This window comes from Schistocerca nitens, chromosome 9, assembly GCF_023898315.1.
Source record: "Schistocerca nitens isolate TAMUIC-IGC-003100 chromosome 9, iqSchNite1.1, whole genome shotgun sequence".
Classification (NCBI taxonomy): Eukaryota; Metazoa; Arthropoda; class Insecta; order Orthoptera; family Acrididae; genus Schistocerca; species Schistocerca nitens.
Window position 1 is genome coordinate 504,936,373 of NC_064622.1, and position 15,899 is coordinate 504,952,271.

At 44.9% G+C, this 15,899-nt stretch overlaps 1 protein-coding gene across 2 annotated transcripts in view; it reads right to left on the reverse strand.

The window, feature by feature from the left end:
• The window catches only part of LOC126203533 (D-xylose transporter), a 385,124-nt gene that overhangs the window by 265,992 nt on the left and 103,233 nt on the right, over positions 1 to 15,899 (reverse strand). Inside the window, exon 1 of one of the 2 annotated variants that reach the window (XM_049937857.1) lies at positions 11,685 to 11,767. The exons of the other annotated variant lie outside the window; for it this stretch is intronic. The gene's annotated coding sequence lies outside the window, so the exon portion shown is untranslated. Of the gene's footprint in view, positions 1 to 11,684; positions 11,768 to 15,899 lie in introns of those variants that run through there. 2 annotated transcript variants of the gene reach the window in all.

Here is a 15,899-nt window from a genome sequence, read left to right on the forward strand (position 1 = left end):
TTGGCTGAAACGGGAAGTTCAGACTGTAGTATTTAGCGTGAGGATAGGTTAGTGCACATAGGTGGTGGCGTATTTATTGCTTTAAAGAACTGGATAATATCTAGCGACGTTATCACGGTTCCTTAATGCGGATTTATCGGGGTGAATTTAAGCAACAAAGATCGGTCAAAAATGATAATCGGATGCTTTTATAGACCGACTGCGTCAGGAGCTGTACTGGTAGACCACTTCAAAGAGAACTAACAAAATATAGCCATTAATTTTCCTGGTCATGCTCTTGTAATTGGGGGGGGGGGGGGGGAGGGGGCGGGACTTCGTCTGACAGGTATAGATTTTGGGAGTCATACTACGAAAACTGGCCCCAGGGACAAGAGTTCGTGTGATATTTTTCTGAATGACTTGTCCGAAAATTGCTTTGAGAAGATAGCTAGAAAGCCAGCTCGTGAAGGTAACATCTTCCTCCTAGCAACAAACAGACCTGAACTTATCGAATCAGTTAACCATAGGAAGGTACCAGTGATCATCAAACTGTGATAGCTACCACGACTACGGGGTTTGCAAGGAATGTTAAGACAGGTAGGTAGATATTTTTGTTTAGCGAGAGTGACACGATACAGATTGCAGAGTATCTAAGCAGCTAGCATCAAATATTCAGTGATGAGGACGAAGATGTGGACCACAAAGAGAAAAAAAATCAAAAGCACCATTCAACATGTTCAACATGTTCCGAGTGAGGTCTTAACTGATGGGAAAGTCCAATCGTGGGTTAACAGCCGGGTTAGAAAACTACTCCGTGAACAAAGAGAGCTTCATCTCAGATTCTAGAGGACTCAAAACATAGCTGACGAACAAAAGGTGAACGAAGCGAAATGAGCGTAAGGTGAGCAATGGCAGAAGCGTTCAATGGCTCTGAAAGTAAAATTTTGTCACCCGAAAATCAGTAAGCGGTTAGAAATGATACGTTCGTTCACTCAGAGGCCGTACTGGCACCGAAACGGAAGGTAGCACAGAGAAAACGGAAATATTGAATTCGTTCTTCCGGAATTGTTTCACCGTGGAAAAATCGTAAACACAAACAAACAAATATCATCGTACGAACGTCGAAATGGCAGATACTGATATAACCGCTCGCAGAATAGAAAAGGAATTAAAATCACTTTGCACAGGGAAGGTATGAGGACCAGATGAAATACCTATAAGATTCTACAAAGATTAATCCTCTTCTAGCAGCAGTTTATCGTAGATCGGTGGAGCAACGAAAGGTACCTAGCGACTGGAAAAAAAGAGTACATCATTCTCTGTTTTCGAGAAGAGTAATTATTGGCCTACATAGTTGACGTCAATCTGTTATAGAGTTACGGAGCATATTTTATGTTAAAGATTTACAACGTTTCTGCAGGACGATAATATCCTCTGTAAAAATCAACATGGATTCCGCCAACAAAGATCCTGCGAAACTCCACCCGCTCTGTACTCCCATGACATCCACAGCACTAGAGACAACGGCGCTTAGGTAAATGCCGTGTTCCTTGACTTCAAGAAGGCGTTTCACACCGTATTGCACTGCTGTTTAGGAAAACAAAAATACGAGGTTATCGAGTATAGGTCCACATCTACGTCTGGATTCAAGACTTCCTTGCAGTCAGAACTCAACACGTCGCTCTTAACGGAAGAAAATCCACAGATGTGAAGTTAATTTCCGGAGTACCCCAAGGAAGAGTGATAGGGCCCTTATTGTTCACAACTTATATAAATGATCTGGTAGAAAGCGTCGGATGATCTTTACGACAGTTCGCAGGTGAGGCGGTTGTCTAAGAAAGTAGAAACGCCGGGAGACAGTGTCGATTTGCAGAAAGACCTGCAGAGGTCTGATGAATGGTGCAGGCTACGGCAGTTGAATCTGAAAGTAGGTAAATGTAACACATTGCGCATACATAGGGAAAGAAATCCACTACTGTACAACAACACTATTGATGAGAAACTGTTGGAAGCAGTATCTACCGTAAAATATCTAGAGCGACCTTAAGTGGAATAACCACGTAAAATAAACAGCACAAAAGCAGATGACAGACTGTGATTTACTGAAAGAATCTTAAGGAAATTTAACTCATCCAAGAAGGAAGGAGCTTATAAGGCTTTCGTTCGACCGATTTTTGAGTACTGTTTACCAATCTGCGATCCTTAGCAGGTAAGACCGATGGACTGGATAGAGAAGATCCAACGAAGAGCGCTGCGTTTCGTCGCGGGATAGTGCAGTCGTGCGCCAGAGCGTTACATAAATGCTCAACAAACGCGCTGCGAGTGAAGACTTGTGCATCACGGTGAGGTTTACTGTGGAAATTCCGAGAGAGCACTTTCTGGGAAGAGTCAGACAATATGTTAGTGCCTCCCACATACATCTCGCATAATGACCACAACGAGAAAATTCGAGAAATTATGGCCAATACGGAGACTTGCCAACAATCGCTGTTCCCACGCACCATTCGTGAATGGAGCAGCGAAGAGGGGATCAGTTGGTGGCGCCAGGAGGAGCCTCCGACACACACCGTCAGTAGGCTTGCGACTTCGCAGCACCGATATGTTTTGTCAACAGAGCGTGTGATCGGCAATCACGCAAAACGCTACGTTGTGTCAACGAAACGAAATGCACTGTCGCAGCTGGGGAAGATATGACGTAATGAGAATCTTCCCTGTGTTGAAGCGACGTGCACCGCGAGTTACACCAACACCGACTCAAAGGAAGGCCTCGGCGCTTGTTGGTGACGTCACGTCAGATAGGCACGGCGAACGCCAAGTCTGTTGCAGGCAGAAACGCCTGGGCGTGCTTATCACTATAAATCTCTTATTTTTGGACAAAATGTTTGGTATTGTTTTGGATTCTGCAGTTTTATTTAGATGAAAGGTTTTCTTACTATCGTGAAGCTACAAATGAAGATCATAGTTCTGTATTACTGATCCGGTCGAAACAAACGTAGATCAATATGAGAAGATGCTTTGCCCCATTGCAAGCTTCGTAAATTTTACATTCAAATAACTATATTTACTTGATCCATTTTGTTATCGAAACTTACCCCAAGCCCCTTACAATTAACTCGTTTCTTTTATTTATTTATTTATTTTCGTTTGACATTGTCACTGGAAATGTGAACTGATTTACATGTGTAAATGTCCAAATGTTGCCAGTCATTAGATTACAGTCGTTTTCAACGAAAGGAATTCTTAGCAGGAAACAAAATAGCTTCATCCATCGAAAATACAGCTGAGCTTAAACTTTTTGAAACATGCACATCAGAAAAGATAAATATTCCCCTCTTGCAACTGAAAGGAGAAACTTTATAAGACAAAAAAAATTTATTTGATAAAACAAGTATCTCTCTTTTGCCTCTTCTTCTGTCCTCCACCCCCTCCCCCAACGTGTACAATCGCAAGATATTTCATTAACAAATGGCTCTGAGCACTATGGGACTTAACATCTATGGTCATCAGTCCCCTAGAACTAAGAACTACTTAAACCTAACTAACCTAAGGACATCACACAACACCTAGTCATCACGAGGCAGAGAAAATCCCTGACCCCGCCGAGAATCGAACCCGGGAACCCGGGCGTGGGAAGCGAGAACGCTACCGCACTACCACGAGCTGCGGACAAGATATTTCATTAACATTCAGTGCTCCTCGCCCCATAGTCAACCAAGATACCTAAAGAAGAGCAACAATATGTTCACAGTTTCTTGTAAAAGCAACCCAGTACAAACGTGACTTCCTCAGGTTTACAAATAAGGTAAAGAAGCACGAATTCTGTTGCTGCTGCACCATGAAGTTGTTTTTGTATGTCAGTCCTTAAAACAAGTGGAAATTTAAGTTTAGGTGTACACTATTTGTTAAGAAGTGTAATGAATTGCACAATTAATTGATTGCAGAAACCTCTCAGAACAATGTGTGTTGGCCAAGTACCGCCAATAGTTTCACATTTTCCTGTGTCAGAGAGGGAGACACCACCATTATGAGTGTGCCTGCAACAGACCTGGCGTTCGCCGTGCCTAGCTGACGTGACGTCACCAACAAGCGCCGAGGCCTTCCTTTGAGTCGGTGTTCGTTACACCCGTTGGCGCTGGTGCGCAAGCACAGTATTATGTGCAGACGGGTAGTGACTTCGCCAACATCCGGTATTTCGACAGGTGCACACCCTCGTCATTTGCAAGGCACAAATGCAGAGCGAGAGCTTTGTGCAGCCCAATTTAACATCTCGGTATGAGGAGTATATGCCCACACACACACACACACACACACACACACACACACACACACACACACATATATATATATACACTCCTGGAAATTGAAATAAGAACACCGTGAATTCATTGTCCAAGGAAGGGGAAACTTTATTGACACATTCCTGGGGTCAGATACATCACATGATCACACTGACAGAACCACAGGCACATAGACACAGGCAACAGAGCATGCACAATGTCGGCACTAGTACAGTGTATATCCACCTTTCGCAGCAATGCAGGCTGCTATTCTCCCATGGAGACGATCGTAGAGATGCTGAATGTAGTCCTGTGGAACGGCTTGCCATGCCATTTCCACCTGGCGCCTCAGTTGGACCAGCGTTCGTGCTGGACGTGCAGACCGCGTGAGACGACGCTTCATCCAGTCCCAAACATGCTCAATGGGGGACAGATCCGGAGATCTTGCTGGCCAGGGTAGTTGACTTACACCTTGTAGAGCACGTTGGGTGGCACGGGATACATGCGGACGTGCATTGTCCTGTTGGAACAGCAAGTTCCCTTGCCGGTCTAGGAATGGTAGAACGATGGCTTCGATGACGGTTTGGATGTACCGTGCACTATTCAGTGTCCCCTCGACGATCACCAGTGGTGTACGGCCAGTGTAGGAGATCGCTCCCCACACCATGATGCCGGGTGTTGGCCCTGTGTGCCTCGGTCGTATGCAGTCCTGATTGTGGCGCTCACCTGCACGGCGCCAAACACGCATACGACCATCATTGGCACCAAGGCAGAAGCGACTCTCATCGCTGAAGACGACACGTCTCCATTCGTCCCTCCATTCACGCCTGTCGCGACACCACTGGAGGCGGGCTGCACGATGTTGGGGCGTGAGCGGAAGACGGCCTAACGGTGTGCGGGACCGTAGCCCAGCTTCATGGAGACGGTTGCGAATGGTCCTCGCCGATACCCCAGGAGCAACAGTGTCCCTAATTTGCTGGGAAGTGGCGGTGCGGTCCCCTACGGCACTGCGTAGGATCCTACGGTCTTGGCGTGCATCCGTGCGTCGCTGCGGTCCGGTCCCAGGTCGACGGGCACGTGCACCTTCCGCCGACCACTGGCGACAACATCGATGTACTGTGGAGACCTCACGCCCCACGTGTTGAGCAATTCGGCGGTACGTCCACCCGGCCTCCCGCATGCCCACTATACGCCCTCGCTCAAAGTCCGTCAACTGCACATACGGTTCACGTCCACGCTGTCGCGGCATGCTACCAGTGTTAAAGACTGCGATGGAGCTCCGTATGCCACGGCAAACTGGCTGACACTGACGGCGGCGGTGCACAAATGCTGCGCAGCTAGCGCCATTCGACGGCCAACACCGCGGTTCCTGGTGTGTCCGCTGTGCCGTGCGTGTGATCATTGCTTGTACAGCCCTCTCGCAGTGTCCGGAGCAAGTATGGTGGGTCTGACACACCGGTGTCACTGTGTTCTTTTTTCCATTTCCAGGAGTACAGTAGCGTCACCACACAACCAAAGATGAGCAACGACCCAGTGTGTATCATTAACTCTGAACTCTGCCTCTCTTGTTTGATCAGCGTGAGAGCAGCATTCCAAGCAAAATTTAAGCATAAACCTCCGTAACCATTTTTATTCACTCACTAATTTAAACTCAGCCGTTTCCACAACAACACTGTCGCAATATCTGGAACTGCACGCCAAAATCTCTGTGTTTTTATTTTCCACTGAATGGTCGGGGCCTAGGCAATGTTCTCCTATAGCAGATCTGCTCGGCTGTTGTAAGCGCTCACGGTCCTGATAGTCTGATTAATGTGTGACGCGCCACAGCTGCAAGGAATACGATAGACAACCGTCTTACATAAACCAAGATCATCCTTACCAGACTCGAAAAGAGCCCGTAAACTTATCTGATGGTCGAACAGTTTTCACGTCATGTTTCAGCGGAATACGATCAACCCTGTTGCAAATGGCACCAGCAGAAAGCAGAAAGGGCCGTAAAGGGCCGTAGACCTTCTAACGGGACATCCTCCTCCAGTATTACTTTTCCTCAACAGTAGTTATAGATACCAGTATTATTTTTCGAATTTTGGACAGGTCAATGTTATCTCAGTTGCTTTTCTAAAATCTTTCATATAATTTTATACACAGTATGTCATATTTGAAGCTAAAATTTATAAAAGTAATTAATTTACAAAATATTTTAGTTTCGAAATTGTAATACTTAAGCACTAGTTCTGAATGTACAGTTAAGATGATTTTTTAGGAACATTTGAAATAACGAATTATTTGCACACTTAAAATTCTATTATTAATTACGCAATATTGTAGTGTTTACTATATTTATTTCTGGATTCGTTTATGAAATAATAATCGAAATTAATAATGTAACGAAAACTAGTAGGAATTCTTAGTTTTGAACATGGCTGCGTTTTCAGTGACCGTTTACAAAGTAAAATTAAAGCAATAACAGCCCTCGGTCGCGAAAAAGAAGTCTTTTTGACCTAGGTTTCGGCAACTACTAAGAGTGTCTTCATCAGAAGTAAAACACTCAAACTGGTCTATAAGTACAAAATATTAGGAAAAATTATTTTTATTTTGTAAGTGTTAGTACTGACTAGCAGAAAAGAAACGGTACTTACATGTAACGTATAAAATAAATATCAAGCGATAAAGCTTTAGACACAAAATTTTAAAACAGAAAACATAGAAGGAAAGCCACTATGGGCTGCTCACACATGTCGAGCTACGGTAGCATCAGACTGAGGCGCCCCAGTTAACAATTGCACCAAGAGGGCCATCTAGTAGCCGCAAATGCAAACAGACTATTTAACATTCAGAGTATACACAGACGAATGTTATGATGAATATTATTTAATACATGAAGTAAGAGGCAATATTTTACCTTACAGCAGCAGTCGTGATAACAATTTGTCTACATAAGAGCTTAGAAGTACAGTTTATAGGCTGAAAACACCATTACAGAATTAAAAAGGGACCTGAATAACTAAGCGAGTAGAAAAACGCTATTGAAATGTAGTGAATATGAACCATTTAAAGAGCAAAAATTATGAATCGACTTAGATAGAAAAAAATATTTCGGTAATTGCTCGAAGGTTCACGAAATCAAATATTAAGTAACGGCTTTATACCGTTGAAGAACCTTTTATTACGTAATTGTAGCTGCTCATTAAGAATGAGGCCATCATTTCGAGAAAAGTGTTTAAAAACTTCTAATTCTTCGAGAACATCTAATCTACGTCCTTTCTTCTCAGTGTGCAAAATGTTGTTATCGCGAACGGCTTTAGGTGCGTGACTTGTAATCAGAAGGTGGTCAGCAAAGGGCGAATTTTGGGTTTTAGTACCATTTTTTCTTAGAAGATGTTCTTTATATCTAACTGTAAAGGCACGTCCTGTTTGTCCTATGCTGTAAGAAGAGCAAGTGTTGCAAAAAATCTTATACACACCAGAGTTTTTCAAAGGGGAACGGGTCGATTTTAAATTATGAATAAAATTTTTTTCAAACTATTATTGGTTGAAAAGGCGACATTACAGTTGTATTTATTACGAAGAAGGCGTTGAATCTGATAGGAGATGGGCCCCAAGAAAGGAAAAGAAAAAAACTTCGTCTTTAGGCTGGACTCAATGATAGAGGTGGCGAGTGTAGTAACTCTTTTAACAGTTTTCTATGGCAGGTTCACATTCATTTTGATTAAATTAATTTTTTTCCTCGACGTTTTCTTCTGAGAGTGGAATAGAAGTAGCTCTATGAATAGCAGAGTGAAAGAAAGCGTTTCGATGCGATTGTGGGTGCATGGAAGACGCAGATACGATCTGATCGGTATATGTTACTTTACGGAAAACATTAAATGAGATTTTATTTTCTTCCACTGTAAACGTCAAGTAAAGAAAATTCAATTGACGGGCCTCGTTTTCGAGTTCGCTGGTGAATTTTCGTTAACTCTCTAGAAGAAAAGTTCTTCAACTGTTTCTCAGCTACAGCGCTAGGCATTTTCTCCTATTTGAGATATGCCGATGATATTTTAGTCATCTACAAGTGACCTGTTGATGGCATTGACCGTGTTTTCAATCTCTTCAATGAACTTGACGAGAAAAAACTTCGAGGTGGGCAAATTCGGTCGACAACCCTTCCGGGTCTAAGAGTACGCCCATCCTGAGAAGCACATCTGCACACTGGCAGTTGCGAGGCTGCAGAAACAAATCAGTGCGACTCGGCTTCCTGTAAAAGGAGTGCCGCGACGTACCACCAACCTTCCTGCTGACCAATTCATCAATGAATGGGAGGCAGACACGCTTTTCCACACTCACTGTGAAGCGAATATTGGGGCGCACGGAATTCAGGTGTTCTAAAGAGACGTTAATATTGTCGTTTCCTTGAGGCCAAGCAAAAAATATTGTCTAAGAGACTGGAAGAAACACGCTAGTTTCAAAGATGCCGATTCCGAGGGCATCGAAATCTTCCACAACAGATGGGAAATAACAGGTAACAAAGGACTCGCCATCGAAAATCCATCTTTCTGTTCATAGAACCGGTCATTGAAGTAATTGAATAAAAAGTAAGTAGAAGTCGACACATGTCGAAATAGGTTTGTCTGTCCAACACCAAACGTAACATCACTAACCGTAACGCAACTGAAGAAAGAGGCCACACAAAAGTTAGTAAAATATCAGAGCCTTTCAAACGCATTCCCTCTCTACTAACAGGGAGGCGTGGACACCTGTCGAAATATCAGCGTTTATCGAAAACGGTCACGGAGCTGCATTTACGTGAGTTGTCTGAATACTTTAAGCGCCAGGAGAAACTACAGTTTCGTACGGTACTGCCATTACAGCAGAGCTACGGTACGAAGGCGGCCGAGCTGACAGATGGAGTGACTGAGACTGGAACACGGCACTAGGGCTGGACAAACGATACTGGCTTTCGAACGGCGTCGAGATTTCCCGATGCACCACTGCGTTCGATACAGTATAGAGCTTGTCTGAACAATAGCGTGAAAATTGAGTGGCGCAGCGCGAGTGCAAGTTATACGCAAGAAACTACAAACTAACCACAACATTAAGCTATGCTTCTGCATAAATTTAACAATTTCGTGGAACAGGGAGGAAACGCCATTAAATCCTACTGCAGACGTGTATATTTCTATTGTCTATTGTCAAACCACAATTTATGAAAGATGTTTATATTTCATTAATAGGATTCAGTAGGAATAATCAATATTTGTCATGTTGGAAATAATTGTGGTAGCAGGGAATGTCTGCACCAAAGTATTGTTGGCAAGAGAGACCGCACATTGATATAATTTTAAAAAGGGCGGGAGAGACCGCGTATGGATACATTTTAAGAAAAGAGCGGGAAAGACCGTGCATTGATACATTTTGTAATGGTAGCAGGGATTGTCTGCACCAGAAAGCATTGTTGGCAGGAGAGACCGCACTTTAGCGTTCGTAGGAAGTCAGTAGTAAGCGAGATGTGAAGCGAGTCGGTAGCAGGTGTTAAGCGAGAGGTTGAGAGGAGCGGTGTGCCTGCCAGCCACCAGCTATGATTTACAAGAGATTATAAACGGATGTACAGAGACATCAGCTAACTATTGTCATAAGAGGAACTCAAGACTACTGAAGGTATGTTTGCGCAATGTTAGTTATAAGATTATTGTAAAAAGTAAGTCCCATTTGAACGTTTGTAAAATCATTTCATTACCAGCAGTAAATATTTGAAGAAACGTTTTCAAAATATAATTAATTTTTGCCAGCAATGTTGCATTACTGATTATAATGTATCCCAAAAACCATCAACGTAAAACTTTGCAAAAATTTTATTATTGTCAAGAAAAAGTGTAACTAAGAATTACGTAACTTCAGTCAAATTAATTAAAGAATAACGTCAGCTTTGCTATTAAAGAATAACGTCAGCTTTGGTAATAAATGCAGCCACTTATTATGACAGCCCACCAGCAGTTAATATAGTAAACCAGAGTAAGTATATTCATGTCGCAGTTCGATGTAGCAGTCAGATGGCGATCCAGTAACAGTAAAAACGGTAAGGAACAGTTTTGGGTTATTGCAGATAACGACTGAGGGCCACAACGAACACATTCTATGTTTCGTCGAAATAATCAGAAAATCACTTTTAATAAGCAGTAATTAAATTTTTATGCGAAGATTGAGAAAGAGAAGAAATTTCGAAGGGAAGATTTCATTTGTTATTATGAAGCAAGAGATAGAAATCCTAAGGAAAGGTTTCATAGGTTATTGTGGAAGGGAAAGTTGCATAACAAAAAAAAAGAGATATACAGGAGATGGGAAAGTATCAACTCCTATTACGTTTGAACAAATTTGTTGTTGTTGTTGTTGTGGTCTTCAGTCTTGAGACTGGTTTGATGCAGCTCTCCATGCTACTCTATCCTGTGCAAGCTTCTTCATCTCCCAGTACCTACTGCAACCTACATCCTTCTGAATCTGCTTAGTGTATTCATCTCTTGGTCTCCCTCTACGATTTTTGTCCTCCACGCTGCCCTCCAATACTAAATTGCTGATCCCTTGATGCCTCAACACATGTCCTACCAACCGATCCCTTCTTCTAGTCAAGTTGTACCACAAACTCCTCTCTCCCCAATCCTATTCAATACTTCCTCATTAGTTATGTGATCTACCCATCTAATCTTCAGCATTGTTCCGTAGCACCACATTTCAAAAGCTTCTATTCTCTTCTTGTCCAAACTATTTATCGTCCATGAACAAATTTACGAGTTCTCATATACTATGTATGCAGATATAAACGTTACGCAAAAGTAACAGGCAAAGACGAATATGTTGCCTCCAAAAAATGCTGCTTGGTTGAAAGCAGTATTTTACATGATTGTGAGAGGCGGCAATGATTTACGAAGTGGGTTGCAAATGAGCAATTCGGTCACTGTTCACATATTACTGTAATAGAAAGAAAATCTTACCAGACTGCAATCACATTGAAAACAAGACGGCAACGTTCAGATGAAATAATGAAAACGACAAATCGAGAATTAAATACCGAACAAACGAAATGTGTGGTAGTATAGTTACTGTAATTTTTAGCGCCAGAGTGGAATGGTCCGTCTTGCAGATAGCACCGCAACACGTCACTAGGTCGCGGGACGAGCGAAAGCTCGAGAATTACACAGAATCGTGATTGCTGCCTCGTATTTATTTATTAGTTGCCGTTCTTCCGCGTGACCTGCACCCTAGAAGCTATTTCGGTCCCTGTTTCACAGTTACTTTTGTTGTTGAGAAACCGTGGTCGATGGAAAACACTAAGACAGGCCGTTGTGTGGTACCAACAAAAATGACTAGACCGCAAGACAACGAAAAGAGCGAACGGGAGGCGAGCTTTGCCGAACTGCGAAGTAGCCTGCTGGGACGGTCGGCGCCGGCACTCACCGTGGCTCGGCTCCCGCGTGCAGCTGGTCGGTCGGTCAGCGGCCAACTGCCTCCCGCAGATCAGGGCGCCGGCCGCGCCGCCGTCTCCGCCCCCACTCCCGGCTCTCACCAAGAAGCCGGCCGAGGCTGAGGCTGACGCCTGAGCCTGCCCTTTCCCCGGCCTCGCCCTTGGCCGCCGCCGGGCTCTGCTTACCACGGCGCGCCGGCACCTCACCTCACCTCACCTCGCCCGTAACCTCGCGTGCGCGGTCGCAGCGGTCTCTACGGCTGCGACTGGATTCGGCAGCGACCCACCTTGACGGTGTGTGGCGGAGGGTGCTTTGTGTACCGCTGTCGCTCCCCTCCCTCCCCCTTCCCAAGTCTGCGGAAAGAAAGACTGTCGGTAAAGCAGTTCTCTCGGGGGACGTGAAAACGCACGTGAACGAGGAACTCGTAACGTCACAGCGTGCAGTTCTGCTTACCACCACACTGTGAAGAGTGTGGTGCGACATCGTTTATACGTCACGAGATTAACTTAGAGGCCTCCATGCCATATCTTTTAATATCAAGTGCGGCGAATAAAAGAGGCCCGGAGAACAGAGTTCCAGACAGGAAATTCAGAACCTGGAGGTGACCACCATTCATCTCTTGGCACTTTTGGGCCCCAGTCAGCAACTTGCTGTAGCCGGATCGAAGCTGGACTGCTGGAATTGCTGCAGACTCATCTGAAATCTTCTACTGTACTTCTTGGAAACTATGCGAGCTGGTGCGATACACCTTACACAAAGTAATCGCACGCTGACGGGTGACCTGATCTGGGTGGCCAGCTAGGGCCGCGATCAAACTGGCCTCTGAAACTTCCTGGCAGATTAAAACTGTGTTGGACCGAGACTCGAACTCGGGCCCTTTGCCTTTCGCGGGAAGGTGCTCTACCAACTGAGCTACCCAAGCACGACTCACGCCCCGTCCTCACAACTTTACTTCTGCCAGTACCTCGTCTCCTACCTTCCAAACAGAAGCTCTCATGCGAAACTTGCAGAACTAGCACTCCTGAAAGAAAGGATATTGCGGAGACATAGCTTAGCCACAGCCTAGGGGATGTTTCCAGAAAGAGATTTTCACTCTGCAGCGGAGAGTCCGCTGATATGAAACTTCCTGGCAGATTAAAACTGTGTGCCGGACCGAAACTCGAACTCGGGACCTTTGCCTTTCGCGGGCAAGTGCTCTACCAAGTGAGATACCCAAGCACGACTCACGCCCCGTCCTCACAGCTTTAGTTCTGCCACCTACCTCGTCTCCTACCTTCCAAACTTAACAGAAGCTCTCCTGCAGAGTGAAAATCTCATTCTGGAAACTGACCTCTCCTAAGAACTCTGTCAGGCGTGAAGATTGTGTACATGTGCTTCAAGGTTCGGCCGGCTGTATAGGCAGTTACTCCATCCTGTTGGAAGTAACTGTTGGTATTTTCCTCCTCCTTTAATGCTTCCATTAAAGGTTTCAAAACGTTGGCAATGTAACGCGCCTCTAATGAAAGAAGATGGGACGAATAACACGGCGTGCAGACACTGCACACCAAACCGCAACCTTCTGCCCAGAACCTGTGACTCTGTGAGTCGGAATATCCACTCAGGTGAAACCGGGCTTCATCAGACATAAAGAACAGATCCACGCCAAAGCCACTCACTGTTATCTCCGCGAACAGCCACTCACAAAACAGGAGGCGTTGAGGAGCATATGCTGACTTTAATGCACGAAGAACAGACGATCTATAGGGATGCATGCGAGGGCCCAGGTGGAGAATTCGTCCGCACGATCGACGTGATATGCCAGTCTCTTGCGTGGAGTTAGTTTGGTAGGACTCTCAAGCATTTTCTGGGAACTGCAGCAACATTTTCTGGTGTACGAGCACTTTTCGGAATGTTTTCTGACTTGTTCAAAACAGACCCTGTCTGCCGCCTTTTTCGGACTAAGCGTTGCATGGCACTCTTTACTGGCACTTTGACACCATTAAACTTCTCAGCAAGCAACTGACCGTCGTGAGTAGCATCTCCCCCATTGCACTGCTCCACTCACACTGACACAGCCCTGACCGAGACGGGCCGCACTACGGTCTGAACCGGTGTGGGCCATGTGGCGGTCTTTCACGTGGTGTGTGGGTCACAGGGTCTCCTCTTATGCACAGATTCACGTCCAATGATATACAATCGTGCTGGCTTCTTTTATTCACGCCACCCTGCATTGATGAAGAGTAAATGGTACGAATATCATCATCATCATCATCATCATCAGCCAATTCAGTCATTAGATGATGTGGCCTCTTCGAGTTGTGGATTCAGGTAGGCTTTCAGAAGTCTTCTCCAAGTGGGACGGTCTTGGGCAGTTCTCTGCCAGGTGTTACCAGCGATCTTCTTGATGTCTTTGTCCCATCTGTCTGGTGGTCTTCCTCTAGGCCTCCGGTGCTCTCTCGGACTCCACTCCAGTACTAGCTTCGTCCTTCTGTTGTCTTTTCTTCTTGCAACGTGGCCAGCCCACTGCCATTTCAAGGAACCTACTCTCTCTAAGATGTCATTAACCTTCGTCACAGACCGGATGTCATCTGCCCTTTTCCTGTCCTTTCTTGTATAGCCCAGCATTGATCTCTCCATGGCTCTCTGTGCTGTCCTAAGTTTCCCTTTTGTGAATGAGTTCAGTGTCCATGTCTCGCAGCCATACGTCATCACAGGAAGAATGCAGTGATCAAATACTGCTTTCTTCAGATTTACTTGCATTTTTGATCTGAATACTTTTGAATTCTTCCCAAATGCTTGCCAGCCAAGCTTGATGCGTCGATAGATTTCTGGCTCTATGTCTCCCTTGATATTTATAATCTGGCCAAGGTAGACATATTCACTGATCTCTTCTAGTAGACTGTCCTTGACTTTCACATCTCCAGCTGGGACCCATTTGTTGGATATTACTTTTGTGTTGGAAAGGTTTATGTTCAAGCCAACCAGCTGACATTCCGGTGCAAGATCTGTAACTAAATTTTGGAGCTCTGCGAAGTCTTTGGCCAGTAAGGCAATATCATCAGCAAATCTCAAGTTGGTAAGCCTTCTTCCATTAATTCTAATTCCCTTACCTTCCCAGCGAATATAAGCTGTTTCAAATCAGCAAATTGAGAATCTCTCATAAACGCGTCTTTTAGGTGAGATATGTAAAACGACTGAAAGCTCCACATCGGAACTTAAAAGTCGTCCCGCATCTGATGTTTCAATTTTATTACTTATCTGCTATGAAAATATACCATTTTAGTTCAACGGCACAATGAAACTCTATGAAAAGTGTGTCGCTCCGGTATAATTTGTCGTACTGGTACCTAAATATCAAATAACATATGCAGATACGACCTTTACATACTCTACAGGGTGTTTTCTCAAGAGCATGCGGAAACGTAACAGGACACAGAGAATGTTGCACTGAACAATTTGAGGTAGGGAACCTGGGGTCCAAGCACCCATCTTAAGGAGATATGCCAGTAAACTTGTCTAACGCTTTTCTAGCATTACTGTTTTCGGGCTTATTTACAACTAACATGCGTACAAGTTTACATGTACTGTTCTCTTCCTTTACACGTATATTTTTTACGGACGAGCCTGATTACTAGGAAGTCATGATAACATCTGAATGGCCACCTTTACTTGAGGTTCGTCCAAAGACTATGGATAATGTTGGTGAGAGGACGTGGATGCAACATGGCGGCGCACCGCCTCACTTCAGTGTGGATGTCCGCAACCATGGCGTGCTGTATTTGTTGGTCGCTGGGTTGGAAGGGGTGGTCCCATTCCATGGCCTGCGAGGTCACCTGACCTGAATGCCCTTGTTGCTAAGGCGATATCTAAAGTCACTTGTGTATGGGACCCCAGTGGATTGTGTATTCAACTGGGGACCTAGAAACGACGGAGAGGCCTCTTCCCGCCGTAGTCCTCAGTGGTTCACAACCCCACAGTCCACCTACCTCACCCACCCAGGGCTATTGTGCTGCTCGGCCCCCAGTGGGCCCCCTCCCTCCCCCCCTCACCCCAGGAACGTCTCATACCACACGAGTACAACCCCAAATTTTTGTGTGGTGCAGTAATTATGGAGCACGCATAGGTGAAGACAGTGTTTGCGCTGCAATCAAAAAAATGGTTCAAATGGCTCTGAGCACTATGGGACTCAACTGCTGAGGTCATTAGTCCCCTAGAACTTAGAACTAGT